This window comes from Saccostrea cucullata, unplaced genomic scaffold, assembly GCF_032062105.1.
Source record: "Saccostrea cucullata isolate Sc308-1 unplaced genomic scaffold, CSIRO_AGI_Scuc_v1 ctg1198, whole genome shotgun sequence".
In the NCBI taxonomy this organism is placed as follows: Eukaryota; Metazoa; Mollusca; class Bivalvia; order Ostreida; family Ostreidae; genus Saccostrea; species Saccostrea cuccullata.
This window is the reverse complement of record NW_026925463.1, coordinates 1-21,044: the sequence shown is the minus strand read 5'-3', so window position 1 is coordinate 21,044 and position 21,044 is coordinate 1. Positions and strand designations below refer to the sequence as shown.

Genomic DNA, 21,044 nt, shown 5'->3' with positions numbered 1-21,044 from the left:
CCCCACATATTTCATCTTAAAACATATTTGTAAGTTTAGTAAAAGATTCCCTTGTCTATGATTTGTATCTCACAATTAAGAATGAATGAACCTGATTATTGAAGTATTTTTAATATGAAAATATAACAATACTCATGAATTGCTTTTTAAAAATACACAGTTTTTGCATTTTGTTAAAATAATTACGCAACGTTATCAGAACACCTATAGTATTCAATCTTTATTTGGAGAAGAAATGGGGCTCAAATTTTCTAGACTACGTTGAAAATTAAGCATAACATTGAAAGGTAATATTTCAACTATAAAATTGTAATATAAATTGGTATTTTTTTATTCAATTTTTCAAATTAGTAAGGCAAACTTATTAAGCTGGAGAGCTATTTTCGCTATCTCCAGCATTCATTAACCAGATCCATTCACCTCATTCAGCAGACCAATGTCTTCATTTATAAAATAAAAGTAGGGTGCCCACCTTCAACGACACCTGATCCCACCTCTGATGTTTTAGAGGTCCGTGTAACTGTTTGTCTTGCTTCTGATTTGTATTGTTTAATGGACTTTTGAGCTCGGATAATGTTCGTTATCTCTATATATTTCATTGATAATAACAAGAAACAATGTATTGTAATATAATACAAGTCACTAGATGTTGTTTTCAAACAGCAGTATCCGCATGTGAGTATACTCTGTAGGTGCATTCTCCTCTCAATGTTGGTATCTAGGTCAGATCACAAAAGATATTTTATAGTCTATATAAATACAAACGTATTAAATTGAACATAAGAAGCACTAGATGAGTATATGACCCATGGACATTTTATGTTAGCATTTTATATATAAAACTAGAGACAGTGAACGGGCGATTTTGACAAAGAGTAATCGATCTAAAAATCGATACAAAATTTTAAAGAGGACATGAACAGACCCCTGACAATTTAAGAGGTGAAATCTATGGCAAGCCCTTTTACTATTTATTCGGAAAATAAATTTCATCTGAAAATTACAGAGATATCTCTCATTTTAGAGAGATATCTCTTAAAAATAAGAGATATCTCTCAACTTAAAGAGATATCTCTTATTCTAAAGAGATATCTCTATAAGAAAGAGATATCTCTTAAAGTTAGAGAGATATCTCTTATACTTAGAGAGATATCTCTTTTTCTTTGAGAGATATCTCTTTCTCCTTGAGAGATATCTCTTTCGTGATAAGAGATATCTCTGAACGTTAAAGAGATATCTCTGATCGTTAGAGAGATATCTCTTTCAACTAGAGAGATATCTCTTTCACCTAGAGAGATATCTCTTTCACTTAGAGAGATATCTTTCCAAGTTAAAGAGATATCTCTTTAAGTAAAAGAGATATCTCTCTAAGTTTATCTTAAGAGATATCTCTCAAAGTGAAAGAGATATCTTTCAAAAGGGTCTAAAAGAGATATCTCTGAAGCAAAAAGAGATATCTCTTTATTGCAAAGAGATATCTCTCTTCATTATGTTTATTTAAATTCCATTTGAAATGACTTCTCCCTTTACCGGAAGTGAACTTTTTATTCATTATTCAAAAGCTGAGAAAATTCGGTCCAGAGTCTGTAAGTCTCGTAGTCTCGTTCAACCAGACGCTCGGCTGTCTCCGTGAACTCCGACCAGCAGAGAGTCTGGTAAAGAATCACGTAAGCGTTTGTAACCGTCAGAGGGCGCTATCTTGTTTTCATTTTAAAAATCCTTTTTGTAATCAAACGTTCAAGACGTTTCTTCTGCTTGATTGTGACTTTATATTAATAAACTGGTCTTTAATTAGGGATACCAAACGAGAAATTACAATATCAATCGAAGGAATGTGTATTACGCAGGTAGGGCTACACTACTTTCACTTTTGCTTTCGTACAGAATATTTGCGAGACATAATAAAACACGCTTACCTATAACTGAAGGGCATTACCGTAAATAATTCCTCTCTAACGGTTTTAACTTTTAGATAAATAATTTTCACATCTTTAAGTTATTTTTCTGTTGATTTATCATGTATTTGTTTAAATCTTGTAGGTGTGTTCTTTTCAGCCAATCAAAAACTTTACCAGAATTTCGGTAAGCCTCGTTTTGGCGTCACAAACGATAATACGTATCTTTACCAGACCCTCTGGGTGGTCGGAGATTTACGGAGACAGCCGAGGGTCTGGTTGAACGAGACTATAAGTCTCGTCACGTGACTCGCGAGATTTTACGATAATTTTCAATTCCTCGCACATGGTCATGGTGAATGTGTATTGAGTTCAGCATGTTTCTGGTTTACACACAGCTTTCAGGGGGAAATTAAATAGTTTTACAAAGCCGAAGGGTTGTACGATTTACGATGTATGAATTTCATGTCATAAGAAATTGGGTGCGAGCGTCCACCAGGAATATTTCGATCGAAATACAGGTAAACAAATCAGAGAGTGTCATCCGTTTCTTGTTTATTTTGAGGGAAAATGAAGTGTTTTATTCTTAACCGAATGAAATAGTTTCAAAATTATCTTTTGCCTTAATTTGTTAACAGATTTCTCTTGAATCCGAGATGTTATTCATCAGCTGATTATAGAGGAGGAGTTTTGTCATTGGTGGGAACCAACGTCATATTTATGATATTGTGGCTGCATCACTTTTGTTTGGGTAATTTTTTAATATACTTTTTATGCCCCCGTAAACGAAGTTTCGGGGGTAATTAGTTTTTGTCGTGTCCGTCTGTCTCTCTGTTTGTCCGCAAAAACTTTCACAATGCCAATAACTTTTGATTTAGTGGAGCTATGACTTTCATATTTCATATATATATTCCTTGTGTAAAGACCTTTCTTTGGGTACCACCAAATTTGACCTTTTGACCTTGACCTTGGAGTTTGACCCACTTTAAAAATACAACATTGACAGAAATTTTTGAAGGGTTAGGACTAGGGCATTCATACTTCACAAATTTAATCCTTGTGACAAGACCTTTCATTTGATTTCAAGAACCTTGACCATCTGACCTTGACCTTGGTGTTTGAGCTACTTTTACCAAACTTTAACCTTGACCATAACTTTTGAATAGTTGGGGCTAGAGCTTTCATATTTCACATGTGTAATCCTTGTGACAATACCTTTCATTGGATATCAAGAATCTTGACCCTTTGACCTTGACCTTAAAGTTTGACCTACTTTTTACAAACTTTAACCTTGGCCATAACTTTTGAACGGTAAGGGCCAGTGCTTTCATACTTCCCATACATAATCTTTGAGACAAGGCCTTTCTTTAGAACACAACAACCTTGACCCTTTGACCTTGACCCGGAATTTGTCCTATCTTTTAAGATGTTAACATTGGTCATAACCCTGGAGCAGGTGTAGTTAGTGTTTACATTTCTCATCTCTTGTGAAAAGACCTTACTTTGGTACGAATTAACATATTTGATTTGCATTTGAGAAAGCTTAACTGTCACTAAATTGCCGTACGGGGGCTTCAGTGTTTCACAAACACATCTTGTTTTTCAGTAAATTTTAACCTGCTTTGTATTAGTGGATTATTTTTTTGAGCATTAAATGTTTGTAGCAATTTAGATCTATTTCACAAGGATAAGATGTTCATATATTTTGCCATCTCTCTGCATTAAATAAAATTTAGATGACCATATTTCTCACTTTAGAGAGTATGTTTCCTGTTTATAGAACATGGTTTATGGATTTTGGTAAATTTTTCTGTCTGTTCAAATTCGCCTGCATGGCACAGTGGTTAGAGTGTCTGCTCAAGTAGAGTCGCGAAATAAGGTGTTGATCCTTACATCATGAGTTTGAATCCCACTGTGGGATGTGGAGACCTGTCCATGGGATGATACAGTATGACTGTGGCCCCTTGTTGCAGTAGGTCAGGTGTTGGCACAAAAAAGATCCCTTCCTGCTCAATCAGTCAATGGCCCTGAGTGCTGAGTATAGGTCATTAGGACAAAATTTGCAGCTCTCCACTGTCGTTTCCATATGAGTGAAAAATTCTTGAGAGGAACGATAAACAATAAACAATCAATCTGTCTGTTCAATTTATTCACTGATATTACACAACTGTATACACTAAAACTTATTTATAGCAGCGAGGTACAAGAGAACCAGTAACACAGATAAAAGATGCAGTTCCTAAGAGATCCAAAGTCAGCAGCACCTAAGACCAAACTGACTTTGAATTATCAGCATCCAAAACAATGCAAACTAGTGCTAATTGTAACGGGGACCGTTACAGATGTTCCCCAAACGCTCCCAACTCCCTTTTGGTGACATATTCCCCTTTATCTCTATTAAATAAAAAATACTTTATGGAATTTAGACTTAATCAAGGTCTTCCCGAAAAAAAAAAAATTAAAAATAGGCATTGCACGCGTGTTCATGTGCGTAACGACCATATTATCTTGTCTACACTATCTAAAATTTTAATATACTTAATATCAAAGCATTTAATCCAGAAGCATTAAAAATGCACACATTCAAGTGTATTTTTAAATTTTACTTATTTCACGAGCTATGCACGGACTTGCACGCACGTGCAAGCACGTGCATAATGACTTCACCTTCTTGTACGAGTCTTATATTTATCTATGTTCTAAATCCCATCCTGTTTGGTTGAAAAACAAGGGAGTTATAGCCATTTGAATTTTCAGCCAATCAGATTGCAGCACACATGTTTGCACGTGATTTCATAATTTTTTTATCTTCATCGTATTGAAAGGATGTCAAAATGATTGACTATATTTTAAAATTCCAAATATTTTGTCAAAAAACAAAGGAGATATAGCCATTTAAAGTTTCAGCCAATCAGATTGCAGCACACCTGCATGCGCGTGATTTCATTAATTTTTTTCTGTATCATATTTTAGTATATTCTTATGCATGACTATGTTTTAAATTTCAAAGCATTTCGTCAAAAAACAAAGGAGATATAGCCATTTAAAATTTCAGCCAATCAGATTACAGCACACGCAGATGCGCATGCTTTCATGAAAATTTTTATATATCATGCTGTAGATCTTCATAATATAGGACTATGTTCAAAATTTCAAAAGATTATGACAAGAAACAAAAAAGATATTGAGACTTTAGTTTCAGCAAATCAGAGGGAAGCACACGTGCATGCGCGTGAGATCTTGCCATATTGACCACGTCATCTTATTTATACTACTAATATATCCTTATATTATGAGTTTCAAAACATTTCATCAAAAAATAGAAAAGTTACGGTAGGATTCAATATATTGGTCATTTCACGTGTTGCACGTGCCCGCACTTGCAAGCACGTGCGCGCAAAATGACCTTCGTTCGGCAACTCTACATAACATGCCTACTAACCCTAAAAACATTTTACCTTAGTCGGATGTGTAGTTAACAAGATCACTCGTGGACAAAATTTTCCCAGGAAGAAGAAAAATAATAATAATAATAAGAAACAGAGTAAAAACAATATGTTCCCCAACTTCGTTTGGGGAACATAATCAAATACAGGTATGAAATTGATGCAAATTAAGTTTCAACCAAACTTGATGCAACAAATAAGTCTAAGACAAATATAAAATTTATTTTTTATAAGACATAGCATATCAAAATGACTAATATACTAGTCAACAACTGGCCAGCTTTAAAAATATATTTGTTTGATGTACTCCTACCCACTTTTATCAAGGTTGGCAGGTAGGTTGGTAGGTACCGGTAGTTTTTTTATGCCCCACCATGATTATGGCCTGGGCATATAGTGTTTGTCATGACTGTCTTCTGTCTTTCTGTCCATGCGTCACACTTTGCGTTTAGCTCAGTTCAAAGCCCAGTTTCAAAGAAACTATACAGGATATTTCATCAAACTTTGCTGATAGATATTGATAAGAGCTATGCAACTGCATCAACATTTTCTGTCCTTGACCTTTCCTTTGACCTTGACCTCACTTTTCTTAAATTAGTGTTTAACTTAGTTTTAAACATACCATTCAAGATGGTGTTACAGCAAAACTCGGTTATAACAAAGTTGCTGGGACCTATGAAATTACTTCGCTATATCCATAATTCATTATAATCATATAAGAAATTCATTGAAATTTTATAGCTGGGAATCCAAGATGACTTCGCTATACCCAAGAATTCGCAATATTTGTTCGTACGAAACGAGATTTACTGTATCAAACTTACCATACTGATGAGAGCTTTTCAACTGAAACAAACATTTTTTGTCCTTGGCCTTTCTTTTGACTTTGGCCTCAATTTTCCTAAGTTAGTGTCAAACTTCATATGGTGATGCATTCTGATGTAAGCAATTCAACTGCATCAACATGACATTGACCTTTTATTTGACCTTGACCTCACATCTCTGAAATTGGTGTCAAACTTCATATGCTGATACATACTGATGTAAGCAATTCAACTGTAACATTTTTCAAGATATTCTGAACAAATTTCATACAAATTTTCATTTTGCATGACTAATATACCCTTGGCGGGCATTCCTGTCCTGTGGACATATTTCTAGTTTTTTTTTTCTTATGTCTTACTGCATTGAATAAATTGATAACTGTCATATTTAAAACCACAGACTCAAAAATCTGTTAATGTTTTCATTTAGTTACAAAGACTTTGTATTTATAAATTAAAAAGCATCCTAAAAAAAATATGATACCTTATCTTTAAAACATCTATGGAAATTAAGGGGGGTGTTAAAAAATTTTAAGTGCCCCCAAAGAATGCAAATGGGTAGGGGCTATTTGAACAGGTCGGTCAGAGTACATCAAACAAATCATTTTTTTTATTGTTGGCCTAGGAAGGGTGCCCTAAATATGAAAATGCAACAAATATTTTTAAATAAAAAGATTTTAAATGAAAATATTTTTTATGTATAAAAAGGACAATTTTTATTCTGATTTTCTTGTAAAATCATTGATAAAATTTAATGAAGAAAGTTAAGATTTGTAAATGGATATTTGTAAGATTTATAACTCATTATTTGTCAGGCACCTTAGTCCTACATCATTATCAGTTGCACATACAACTATGGCCTATGTAATAATTCAATATTACAGAAGCTTGCTAAATTACAGGTTTTGTCTGTACATCTGGCAATCTTGGGGCAATACTGGATGGTTTTAACTAAGAACTGATCCAGCATGAAGACCAGCCATGTGCCTCACCTGTCATGACATTATTAAAGGTAAGTGTCCCTATAAGCAAAGAATCTGACAAAGCAAAACCTTCATCTTAAAAGATTTACATTTAATACTTATTTGATTGGTAGTTTTAATTATTTTTTTTTCTTCTACGCAGCCTTTTATTTAGCATTTCTGAGTACTGCATGGTATATGATTGCCATACTTTCCAAAAAATTTTTTTGAAATGCTTTATTTTGAAGCATTTTCCATATCCATATATACACTGTACAAACACAAGACAATTTTCACTCACTCACCACCACAATTGCACACACTCACACAATGCACTTTCTAAAATTAAAAATAATGAGATGTTTGTAAAATACTTATGCCCCCCTCCCCCCACATTGGAATTTTTTATCTAAGTCCAAAAAGGCATTACTCTGTCAAAAATGGTGCAAGGATACCCAAAAGAGAACTTGACCTAGATATTCCTGATCATCTGATAAATCTGTATACTAAATTGCATTTCACTATGTGCAACCCCTGCAAAGGAAATGAACAGAAACTGCAAGTAATTGGAATTTTTCTAAAGCCAAGGGGTATAACTCTGTCAAAAATGGCGCGATGATCATACCCAAAACAGAACTTGACCTAGATATTCATCTGATATACCTGTAAGGCTGTATACCAAATTTCATTTCAGTGCAATGGTTGTGAAGAAAATGAATGGAAACTAAATGGACTGACAGACAGCAGCAAAGCAATATGCCCTCCTTTCTTCAAGGGGGGGGGGGGGGCATAATAAATGTACATACATGTATATGTAAACATATGACAGTTAAACATACAATTTATCCAAAAACAAAACAGATGTACCCAAATGTGTAGATATAAATTAACAAAGAATTACAATTTTGATTTTTGCATCACTAATGTTGTACACATTATCATACAGGACCCATTTACTGAGTATTTTGTCCTTAACTTTTTCACAACAATTTTCTATGTTTCTGTAATACTTGAATAACTTTACTGCATCAATAAATAATGGTTTACTATCTTGTGATCTTGAATAGTAAATAAATTTTTTTGCAACTAATAAAAGAAAATTTTCTAAACAACTTCCTTCTATAGTAACAAGTAAAACAGTTCTTTTGGATATTTTGTAATCTTTTTCAATGACACTAAACCTTTGTACAAATTGATTCCAAAATTCAGTCACATTAATATACACAATCATAAAATAAGTGAATTATTGTCTATTGTTTATATCCTGTTTCTATGTCTGTTTGTCTTTTGTCAACTTTAACCTCCACCATAACTTTTGAACCATGAGAGATAGACTTCATATTTAATATGCCTACTCCACTAATTAAATTCTTTCAAAAGACACCAAAGTCAATGACCTTGTGACCTTGACTGTGACCTATATGCTAAAAATAGCTTTTTTTTTAACTTTCGCCTTAACTTTTTATACATTTAAGATAGAGAAATCATATTTGGAATGCCTTCTTTATTAATTATGCTCTTTCAAATGACACCAAGGCCAGTGAACTTTTGACCTTTAATGTGACTTTAATGCTATAAATACCATTTTGAACTTTCACCATACCTTTTGTACCGTAAAAGATAGAGACTTCATATTTGATTTGCATACTCCACTAATTAAGCTCTTTCAAATGACACCAAGGCCAATGACCTTGTGACCTTGACTATGACCTATATGCTTAAAAAAACTTGTTTGAATTTGTTGCCGCCTGGCGCATAGTGTTTCACAAACACATCTTGTTTTGAAGTAGTTTTAATATTTGAATTTCTGTAGAATTTTATGTTACATATAAAAACCAAAAATTTTTAAAATGAAAATCATTTTTATTTCAGTACTTTATGACAGTGGGATGATGGAATATTGAAGAATGGACATGGCTCTATATTACTGCATCAGAGATCAATCCAGGTTTACTTATAAATCATAGAAAAACACTTAAACAGTCAAGCATCATTTGAAGCTACATGTGTCACCGCTTTAACAATATGCCTGCTTATATAACCAAGAAAGCACAGTGACCAGTTGTACCTATGATGTCGGACAAGATCCCGAAAAAACTTCCAGTACACTCATCACTACCTGCAAAGAATTGAAAATTCTAAATGACTTGTATCAACACTTTTGTACTTCATCTGACTTGTATTTTCAATACTCATTAGCTTTTAGCTTCCTGCAAACAAAATTTCATAAGTACTAACTTGCAGGTGTAATATATTTGAAACAGTTTGCTTGTCCCAAAGGAAATTCTGCCAATTAGCAGTGGCATGAGCAGTTGATTGATGTCACAGTTCCACCGGCAAAGTATTTGTAGCTGAATGGTGCCATGTAAAACACTTTTCACAAGAACATGGAAAACATCCTAAAAGTGAGGATCTACAAGAAATTAAGAGAATTAATACTTTCTTGAATATTTTCAATGTTATAAAATGCTTGTGTACATCCTTTATATATAAAACTAATTACGCATGTAACTACCAAATATACAAATTAAACTTCAATCCTTAAATTTGTTCTTAAGTTTATTTATATTGTATTAAAATAAGCATGCAATATTTGTCTTGTTATACTGAAGGATTCAATGTTAAGAAAATGTAGTTCATTGAAAAAATGTGCAACCATTCTGCGCAGTTAGCAATTTTCATGGAGAACCTATCGATGTGCATTTGCAATTGTTGGGATGACAGGCACACAGTAGAAGAATTGTACTTGTTAATAAATGTTTTTTACCAATCAAATTTCAAATTGATAATTTAATAAGAAAGCATATGACAAATTTAACTATCATTATGGCCCATTGATTCACCATGGTGTTTGAGCTTTTGTGGACTTGATACTTAACTAGTAAGTTTGAAATATTGAAGTAAAGAAAAGTGCAGCCCAAAAAATTATCCTGTACCTGATTTAAAATGCGTGCCATCCTTAACTACTTGGGAGTTGCCGCACTCTTCATGAGTGTAAGAATTATTGGATATGCCTCATTAACAGGTCTATACTGGTACATGGATGACACATTCAGTCGAAGCATTGTCCCTTTTTCAGTACCTCCTGGATCTCTGTAAAATATGACAAATGTAGATAAAATGTTCTACCATTGAATGATGAATGTCTTATGGACCCAGTGCAGACCTGTTTGGTGACAACATTGGATAAATTGGGGATTGTTCTAGCTAAGACAAATAAGAAAATTCCTATTTCTAATGCCTATTTTAAGAAAATAAAATGTCTTTCTCATAATTGTAAGAGTATTTGGGAACACGGGCACCTGAAGTATGGATGATACCCCCCTTTTTTTTGTTAAATTTAAAAAAAATATTAAAAAAAAAGGGGGGGGTATTATCCATACTTCAGGTGCCTGTGTTTGGGAAGGGGGTCATAAGGCTTTACAGTTAATATATTGAGCGTACATGTATGTCGTTTAACGTCCTACAGTTAATATTGAAGTTGAATATATACATCCCTGTTTACATGAAAGAAGTAATGTTGGACGTTTTTATTTTTGGAGTATTTATTAATTAAAAAAGAACATTAATTCTATCAGGATTATGTTTAATCGACGTAGTAATCAAGCCTGTATTCCCGTGATCGATGAAATTGGGTGCATGTAGGCCTATTTCGAATTTGTTTTTATTGACTTCGCATTCTATATCCGCGGCTCAGCTGTCCTGTGAGCTAAATAAATGAAATAAATATAATATGGAACCAATCTTTGGGGGACGTTTTGGTTTGAAATCCTGTTACTTTCGCTTAAAACAATAAAGCAATTAAACGTTGTTTACCTGTATCAATCAGTCCATTTTATCCTCTTCTTTTCCATAACCAGAAAACGAACGACTTAACAGACATTACTTCCTGTTTCGCTTTCGTTTTTAAAGGGAGAATTAGTTATTTTATTTTAAGGGTGATTGGAAAAGAGATATCTCTTTCATTAAAAGAGATATCTCTTTAGCTTAGAAAGATATCTTTTTTTGAAAATCTAAAGAGATATCTCTCTAATTAAGAGAGATATCTCTTTTAAACTTGTTAAAGAGATATCTCTCTAACTTTAAGAGATATCTCTCTCGTTTAAAGAGATATCTCTCTAGCTTATAAAGATATCTCTCTTACTAAAAGAGATATCTCTCTTTCAAGAAGAGATATCTCTTTTGTTGAAAGAGATATCTCTCTAAAGTATTAAGATATCTCTATTAGTCAAAGAGATATCTCTATAAGCTAAAGAGATATCTCCATAAGCTAAAGAGATATCTCTCTATGCTAGAGAGATATCTCTCATTTTGAAAGAAAAATTTATTTTACGAATAAATAGTAAAAGGGCTTGCCATAGAAATCAGGTGTCTAGGAGGAGTAAACATTTTCTGTTGACTGGCCACACCCGCCGTGAACCCTGTGTACCACCCAAGAAGAAGACTCTCCATTGTCAAATTCAGAAAATAAAAACAAAAGCTGAAATATTTGTATGGAAAAAGTTAGTTGAAGTACGACCCAGTGATAAGTTATATAACTTAGGGAAATTTGATTGTGGAAAAGCTGTAGTCATCTCGTTTGTCACACAGTTTAGCTGTTAGTTGGTCTTATCGTCTACAGTCATTAAAACATTTAAATATGAAACAAATATGGCAGACTCTAAGGTATCTTTTAGTGTTTTAGTTCTAGTTCACTGGGATACATTTAGTCGACACATGAAAGAAAGTAACTATTGTTAATTTAAGAAACGTCATCAATAAATGTAAATGTCGAGTTGAATGCCAAAGCAAGTGTTTTCTTCTTCTCATGAACAACATACTTAGATATTGTCAATCAGAAACTCAAGCATCTTATAATATCAAGTTGTTTGTACAATCAGAATATTGTTTAACAAAATAATTTTGGAAATGATCAATAAAAAGATAGGTAAATTTACGGACTCCATTTATGTTTAAAAAGCACCTGTAATGAGGGCGAGATTGTAGTTAGCCGCCCCCTCAGGAATGATAAATCTTAGATACAACGTCAAAAAAGATTTTAAACAATTAATTCGGACTGAAGGTTTTCTTAGACTATGACTGTGTTAAAATCGACTTCATTCTTGATGGTTTAATTCTGATCAGTTACGAACAACACTAAGTTTGTCAGCAGAGCAAAACGCTTTTACAATAACATTAGTCTTCTCAACGCAGGTCTTATGATCGACTGCGGTGTATTCTTCCAAACACTTACAATTCCAAGGAACCTTTGGACATTTTGAAATCAAAAGATTTTACAAAAATCAACAGCTTAAAAACTTACGACTTTTCAACTTTATACACTACCATTCCCGCGATAAATTAAAGTCCAGGCATTTTGATATCATTGACAGCTGCTTTTTCAATAAAAATGGAACTTGTAAATTTACTTGCCATTGGTCATTTGCAAAATTATTTTGTTACAAAAAAATTCTGATTGTACACACAAGTAAATGTTGTTTTTGGAAACCAGGTCTTCCAACAATCTACTGGAATTCCCATGGGTACTGTTAATAGCAGACCTATTTTTTTAGTCATATGAAGCAGAATTTGTGCAAAATCTTATGCGTGAAAAGAAGAAAACACTTGCTGTGGCCTTCAACTGGACATTTAGATATATCGACGACGTACTATCAATTAACAATGATAATTTCCATTCTTATGTCGATACGATATTTCCTAGTGAAGTTGAGATAAAAGATACCACCTATTCTGATACATTTGTTTCAAAGGATATTTTACTTGAAAAAAGACGGTAATGGTAATCTTATAACCAAGCTCTGTAATAAATATGATGACTACTTTACTATTGTCAACTTCCCTCACTTATGCAGCAATATATCTTCATCACCTGCAATACGGTTTTTATCTTTCAGCTGATTCGATACGCCAAAGCATGCTCAACGTATGAACAATTTCTAAAACGAGGTAAATTATTGACAAAGAAGTTGATGAAACAAGAATTGAGAAGTCTCGTTCAAAGTCATCGTTTCGTAAGTTCTATGGTCGATACAATGACATTGTCAGCAAATACAACTTATCATTAAGTCAATTGCTGACTGACGTTTGTCATACCATTTGTTAGTCCATTATTTATACACTGAATTGACGATGGATGTTTCCGTTATTTCCCGATCATGACAAGGAGCACACGGCGGGTGGGACCGGTCGGCAGGGGATGCTCACTCCTCCGTGGCACCTGATCTCACCTTTGATGTTTTGGAGGTCCAGTGTTTGCTCTGCTCCTATTTTGTATTGTTTTATAGACTTTTGATTTGTTCGTTAATCCAAATGTTCCAAAGCGAGAAACAAATATTTTTACGCGCATTTTTCGTCTGACTACTTTATTTAACTCTGGTTGTAAGTTAGATACTAGCTTTATTTTGAAAAAGTCGTTCATAATGAACGCAAGGATTTAGTTTATGTATGCAACGAAAGAACGTCTTTTCACCTTGGGGAAAAACATTCGGTCATTAACTATTGCTTCGAATAACACTATACTATACAGTTATGGAATGGGTACGAGGGAAATAGCAAATTTATGGTTCCCCGAGGGAGGAAACTATTTCCCGAGGCGGCGAAGCCGCCGAGGGAAATAGTTTCCTGCCGAGGGGAACCATAAATTTGCTATTTCCCGAGTTCCCATTCCATAACTGTTTTATTATACCGAAACAATCACAGGCGATTTAATTTTTTATGAGATATTTTGATCGACCTTCAAAAAAAAAATACTATGTAGGCTACAAATGCATGCGGTTTACAGATTGTACGATAAGTAATTCATCGTGTTCTAAAACAGAACAGTTATATATATTATTTTTAAAAAGTATTTTCACTGATATTTCGAAGAATTATCGTTGTCTTCATTTTGCTAGATATTCAAGTATGATTTTGGCTTCGCATGTCCATATGTTTTGACGTCATAGTTACATTGCTAATAACATGACGTCATAGACTCGCGATTCCTTGAACGCTTCGCCCACTGAACACTTTGACTGGTTTAAATTACTAATAAATATTCATGTGGGAGTAGTCCCAGGGAGTACCTCTGATTTTCCAGGGAGTAGTCCTCAGCTGATTGAAGTAGTCTCTTTTCGAGGAAATAGACATTTTTAAGGTATTAATTTTATATAGAGTAATTACAGTAGAGGTATAATAATATGTACTAAAGCATGTAAAGAGTATCATGGAGGTAAAGCCTTTCCTTTCTGTTATTGCCTGTTCAGTATATTTTTGAGTGTTACCGTCCAACTCAGTTGCTTAAACTTCGTCGTAACTTGACATTCCAGACGCTAGAAGCTTCTTGTTATTCCTTTCTGATTCGTCATCATTTTCACCCTCAAATACTACGTCTGTATGACTTATCTAACTGGTTACTGGAAACTAATAATACAACTAAATAGAACTTTCTGATTACCAAAAGTGGCTATCAGAAACAGAAAATCTATTTACACGTTCAACTGTCAGTTGTCTGTTGATTTTTCGAATTGTATACAACAACAAAGTTACCATTCATAAGATATCTAAGAGGCTGAGCTATCATCTTCATTCTGAGCAGCAAATTGACCAAATTAACGACCAAATTTAGTGCAGTCATACGGAAAATAGTGCAAAGCAAATAGGTGCTTAACGCAGGGCTTCGAGAAAGCCTCAATCACTTGAAAATTGAAATATGGTAATGGGTAGAATTAGCCGTTCTGTTTTCAGTGAGAGGGAAAGGTGAGAGGGACCTTGGAAGATCTCAGTAGACACGTTTGGAACAAAAGAGCCCTCGGTCTATAGACCGACTCAGTAACGGCGTTACTACTTCATTGAGCAAATGGAATTATTGTCGCTAAGCGATGCCAAATTGAAAAATGCCATTTTACTTGGAAAACTACTTCAAGTTGTAAATTGACCAAATTAGACGTCAAGGGGTGTAAAATAGAGTTTAAAGCTGAAAATTAATTTTACGATTGCGATGTGATTCTAAATTCAATTTCAAAGATAGCACGAACTCATCTGGGTCTTAGTCGTTGGAGGGTGAATTTCAATTATGGACGTTTTCTCATGGAGTCTTTAAAGTACATTTTAGTCACAAAAATCCTTTTGAATGTAATTAAGGTATTATAAAAGATGAGATGACAGTGTTGGTAATATACTGAACGAAATGAAAATAAATGTGCATGAAAAAGTTGAACATAATCTTATGTTGGGAACATGTAACTTTGAAAATCTATCGAACGAGGGCTTTGTACAATGAAGCGCATTGAAGTGGTAAAATTTTCTGCTTGGATGGAACGTTTTGAGCTATCTTCAGACACGCCCATTTCTTTAGAAAAGAAAAATCGGTCAAATGATTCAATCGAATACCTGTAGAACAGGTATTTCATAAATATAACATCCAATGAAATTGACGGTCTGCATCGAGTTAGCACGTGTTCGACTGATACATGTGCTATGCTAACTCCAATAAACATGATAAAATCATAATTATGTACAAAATCGTTGCAATGCGTGTTTTACATAAGCGGGAACTCTATACATAGCTCTTTCTTATTTAAAAATCTTCATTTCAGTGTAACTCATGTTGCTTGTCGCGGAAAGTGTAGTGTCCTAAAACATTACGACGAATATTCCTTTCTCGTTTCTAAAGAAATGGGCGTGTCGTTATGTTATAATTGACGTTCAAAACATGACTCAGAACGTCTCGTCCAAATGATAAATTTTACCACTTCAATGCGCTTCATTGTATACACCTTTCAAAAGGTAAATGATATTAGCATCGTATTTTACATACAATATTTTTACCGGTTTACATGCTTTGACCGTACGATGCTTGATGTACAAGTATATAAGTGCTTCTATGTTTTCATAAGATTTAGAAAAAAACAATAACATACAGTACATGTATTTCAGAATTCCATGAGTATTATTCAATAAACCGACGGTCTTACGGTCTTAGTGCAGTTTGCTTAAAAGATGGATATTTGTCAGAATATTTCAATAGAAATAAGGTACTAGAATAGTGTATGAAAAATGCAGCGAAGATGAAAAATGTCCTTCAAGCGGAATTCTACATTTCTTAAATGGTCTTGCAGACTTTAGAAAACGCTTCAAAAGGTTCGTCTGAATACCTTGCCTATTGCTCAAATAACTAATAGGAAACATTGTTTCAAAATCATTACAGGTGCCGTTAATATAGTTAATAATGAGGACCTTAGATCACTAATTTTAAAAGGTCCTAGATATAGGGAACACCGATCCTTCAACTGGCGTCGGAATTTTATAAATATTATGGATTCTGTTGAAAATTACGCCAGATGATGGGCCAGATATGAAAAAGAAGACGTTGACACCTTGTCAGAATGGATTAAATGTATCAGATCCATGTTAAAGTCGCGTATTAAAAGACTGAGGGGCAATATGAAAACCAGATATCCTTCTGTATTCAATAATCTAGAAAGGAAAAAAGAATTAGATAGATTACATGATCAGTACGTTCTGGTCCCTGCCGACAAAGCAGGTAACAACATTGTATTCTTTTGTAAGGCTTATTATATAAATTGTATTTTAGAAGAACTTGGATTTAATTTTACAAATGGTAATCCTACTTATACTCATACTTCCCTTTCTAAGGAAGAAATTCTTCAAAATCATATGTCAGTTTCAAATATTTTTAATCTTCCACACAGCCAAAATGAATTTGAACTACCCTATATATATTGGATTCCAAAACTTCATAAAAATCCTTACAACAAAGATACATTGCGGGTTCCAGTAAATGTTCAACCAAGCTTCTTTCGTTACTTCTCACTAAGATATTGACAGTAGTGAAGGAAAAACTTCAAGACAACTGTGCAACAATATATTCAAGAAGTGGTGTGAATCAGATGTGGGTACTCAAAAATCAACAGCTTAAAACTTTACATTTTTTTCAACTTTATACGCAGTCATTCCCCACGATAAATTAAAGTCCAGGCTTTTTGATATAATTGAGAACTGATTTTTCGATAAAAATGAAACTCGTAAATTTACTTACCTGGTCTTTGGTCATTTGCAAAACTATTTTGTTAAAACACATTCTGATTGCACACACAAGTACTAGTACTCTGAAGTTGACATAAAAAGATGCTTGAGTTTCTGATTGACAATATCTACGTATGTGGTTTTTGGAGACCAGGTATACCAACAATCTATTGAAATTCCCATGGGTACCAATTGCGCTCCGTTATTAGCAGACCTATTTCTATATTCATATGAAGCAGAATTATTGCAAAGCTTATGCATGAAAAGAAGAAAACACTTGCTGAGGCCTTCAACTCGACATTTAGATATATCGACGACGTATTATCAATTAACAATGGTCATTTCCATTCCTAGTCGATACGATTTATCCTGGTGAACTTGAGATAAAAGATACCACAGATTCTGACACATCTTTTTCATACTTGGATATTTTACTTGAAAAAGACGTTAATGGTAATCTAACAACCAAGCTCAATGATAAACCTGATGACTTTAACTTTTCTATCGTCAACTTCCCTCACTTATGCAGCAATATACCTTCATCAACAGTCTCATTTAAAGTCATTATTTCGTAAAAACTATGGTCGATACAATGACCTTGTCAGCAAATACAATTTATCATTGAGACAAATGCTGAATGACGTTTTTCATACTAATTGTTAGTACATGATTTATACACTGACTTGACGACGGATTTTTCCCTTATTTCCCAATCATGACAAGGAGCACACGGCGTGTATGACCGGTCAGCAGGGGATGCTCACTCCTCCATGGCACCTGATCCCACCTCTCATGTTTTGGAGATCAGTGTCTGCTCTGATTTTATTTTTTATTCTTTTATGGACTTTGATATTGAATACTGTTCGTTATCTCCATATCCTTCCATATGTCAGTTTTAAATATTTTTGATATTCCCAATAACCAAAATGAATTTGAATTACCATATCTATATTGGATTCGGAAACTTCACAAAAATCCTTACAAACAAAGATATATTGCGGGTTCCAGTAAATGTTCTACTAAGCCTCTTTCTTTACATATTAAAATATTGACGGTTGTGAAAAAGAAACTCCAGGAGTACTATGCAACAATACATTCGAGAAGTGATCTAAATCACATGTGGATGTCTAAAAATTCCAAGGTACGTTTGTTGGAAAATTTGAAATACATTTCAACATTATTTTTGGCATTATTGACAGCTGCTATTTCAATAAAAATAAAATCGTAAATTTACATACTTTGTCATGGGTTATATGCAAAATTATTTTGCTTAAATCATTCTGACTGTATGCACGCTACTACTCTAAGTTGATATTTAAAAGATGGTTAACTTTCTGTTTGACAATATCTATGTGGTTTTTGGAGACTAGATCTTCCAACAATCTATTGGAATTCCCATGGATGCCAACTGCACCCCGTTATAAACAGGCCTAATTTTGTATTCATATGAAACGGATTTTGTTCAACGGTTATACGTTAAAAAAGAAAACATGTTGTTGACTTAATTAGACGATGTATTCTTAATTGGCAATCAACAATGGTTATTTCCATCCATATAGACACTTAAAATAAGATCGATTCTACAGAGACTGACACATCTATTTTATGTTTTGATATTTTACAAGTAAAAAAAAATATGGTTATCTAACATTTTTTTCATGACAAACGTGATGATCTGAAATTTTTAATCGTCAGATTGACTAACAGCAATATGCCCTTATCAGCTGCATACGGAGTTTCTATCTCTCAGTTTATTCGATACGCTAGAGCATGCTCTGTGTATGAACAATTTCTAAAACGAGGCAAGTCATTGACAACAGTTTGATAAAACAAGAATATCAACAGTTCGTTTAATGTCATCATTTCGTAAGTTCTTTGGTCGATACAATGACCTTGACAGTAAATACAATTTATCATTGAGTCAAATGCTGACTGACGTTTTTCATACTAATAGTTAGTCCATTATTTACACTCTGAAGTGTCCGCGGATTTGCCCGTTATTTCCCGATGTTGAAAAGGGGCATACAACAGGTACATGCAGAACAAGTTGGCGGAGGATGCTTAATCCTCCATGACACCTATTCATTTCAGAAGTCCCTGATTGCTCTGCTACTTATTTGTATAATTTAAAATGGACGCTTAAGCTTTAAAACTGTTAGTTATCTCCATATATACAGTATATTTCATTGTACATTATTGTCATCATAATGTCAGGACCTTCTGATTCTGCATGTCTGTTCGAAAAGGTTGAGAGTATTTAGACATCGAACGACCTCGACATGTTAGTAGGCATTGGTAAGTTCTAACATATGGAGTTGGATTGCATTCTTTTGACAACTGTGTTAAATTACACTTCCGACTTTATCTGTTCATAAACGATATTACCTGTGTTGTAATCTTCAAAATCTTATTTTTTTAAATCTTGTTAATATAAATTCTAGCATCTAGATGATAAATTTCTTCAAGTCTAAAGAATGATTCACCTACATTTCCAAGCATGCAAAATGCATATTGCGCAGAAAAAATGTCCAGATTTGTAAAATATCATCTTTAAATATTTCTTAATATAGGTTTACAGCATATTCTTCCAATACTTTCTTAGCCAAGAAAACTTGGTGCATAATTCTAAAGACTTTGTGTTTTAATAGCAATCACAGTTGTCTTGCCATTTTATAACAATCATATACCAATTTGTTGAAAGTGGTTAGTACACGTGGAATTCTTTATTTTCCCCCTATATGTATTCCATCATACTGTATAGATAAAAATGCAAAATCAAATTACTGGTAATCAAGCCCAAAATCTTACCAATATCTGATTTGGAATCATATTATATGTAAATGTTTAAAAAAATATATAGTTTATATACACCTTTGGTTGGTTCTAGAAAAAATGAAAAAGAATCTATCCAGGCAAATTATACTCTGTAGTGCGCTGGTGTAGAAGCTAAGGAGATTATTTTGCTAAAGGAAACCGGGTAATTTAATGTATACCTATTTAAATTAGGTCTGTTTAGCGTCATGGGCGGTGTCAATTCTGACGCTTGATGAATCCCACTGGCCCCTAGTCCATTCTGACGTGGCTCAGAACGGCGATAATTCACTTATAACAACGAGACGCCTCGGTATTAATTCAATAGTAAAACACTATTCCTCATTTAGTCCCCTGCTTTAACCAAATATACACCATAATTTGGCGCTCTGGAAGACAAATTTGTCACATTTTGCTGGCAAAATTGGTTAATTGGCCGACCAGAGCTTCAAATTTGTCGGTGTAATTTATTAAAGTTGTAGGAAAGTAATTGAAATTGTCTCATTTTGCCATATAATGTATGGGTTTACTGTGCATAATGAAGTTAGACAGCTTAATTAGTTCTAGAATCTCAGATCATCGAAGGTACTTGAATTATTTATTTTATAGTCAATCATCTCTTGTGCGCCTTTCCGTCGTTTTTCGGAATACATCCTAGTTTTTCATAGTATGTGTCGACTTTTAATTGATTTATCTTTTTCAGTAGAGAAACTAATTCAATAATATATTATGAGTCTACGACAAAAAACAAGTGGTCACCGCGGGGCGCCACCTGTAACGAAGAACTAACACCCCATGAAATGCCCGGATAGAATGGGAGCACCTGGTCTTTTTATAGCATGATTTCTAATGACCTTTAGTTCCAGCCACGTTTATGAGAGTAATACACAATTTGGCGAAGAAGACAAAGCAATGAAGTCGGCTAATGACACAACATGAAATGAGAATGCATTATTGACCATAGATCTCAATTTAATGCTCCTTGTGCTGTAAAATTCCAAATGTCACAAATCACAAACTCCATAATTGATAACATCTTTCCATAATCGTGTTGCTGTGAACAATTATATCTTCTGTCTG

At 33.8% G+C, this 21,044-nt stretch overlaps 2 long non-coding RNA genes across 6 annotated transcripts; one reads left to right on the top strand and one right to left on the bottom strand.

The window, feature by feature from the left end:
• Window positions 1–2,195: 2,195 nt before the first annotated feature.
• On the top strand, window positions 2,196–9,123 carry LOC134268916 (uncharacterized). Of its 5 annotated transcripts, none has more exons than XR_009992465.1 (4): window positions 2,197–2,416; window positions 2,534–2,646; window positions 7,068–7,177; window positions 9,000–9,123. It is a non-coding gene; the product is annotated as an uncharacterized LOC134268916 (long non-coding RNA). The 5 variants fall into 5 exon arrangements; XR_009992464.1 differs by lacking the exon at window positions 9,000–9,123 and adding an exon at window positions 7,822–7,929 and having other exon boundaries at window positions 2,198–2,416; XR_009992462.1 differs by lacking the exon at window positions 9,000–9,123 and having other exon boundaries at window positions 2,196–2,416; window positions 7,068–7,328.
• A 315-nt stretch (window positions 9,124–9,438) lies between these two features.
• LOC134268915 (uncharacterized) lies at window positions 9,439–11,030 on the bottom strand. The gene is made up of 3 exons (XR_009992461.1): window positions 10,944–11,030; window positions 10,064–10,220; window positions 9,439–9,540 (listed from the first exon to the last, which is right to left on the bottom strand). It is a non-coding gene; the product is annotated as an uncharacterized LOC134268915 (long non-coding RNA).
• Window positions 11,031–21,044: the final 10,014 nt, after the last annotated feature.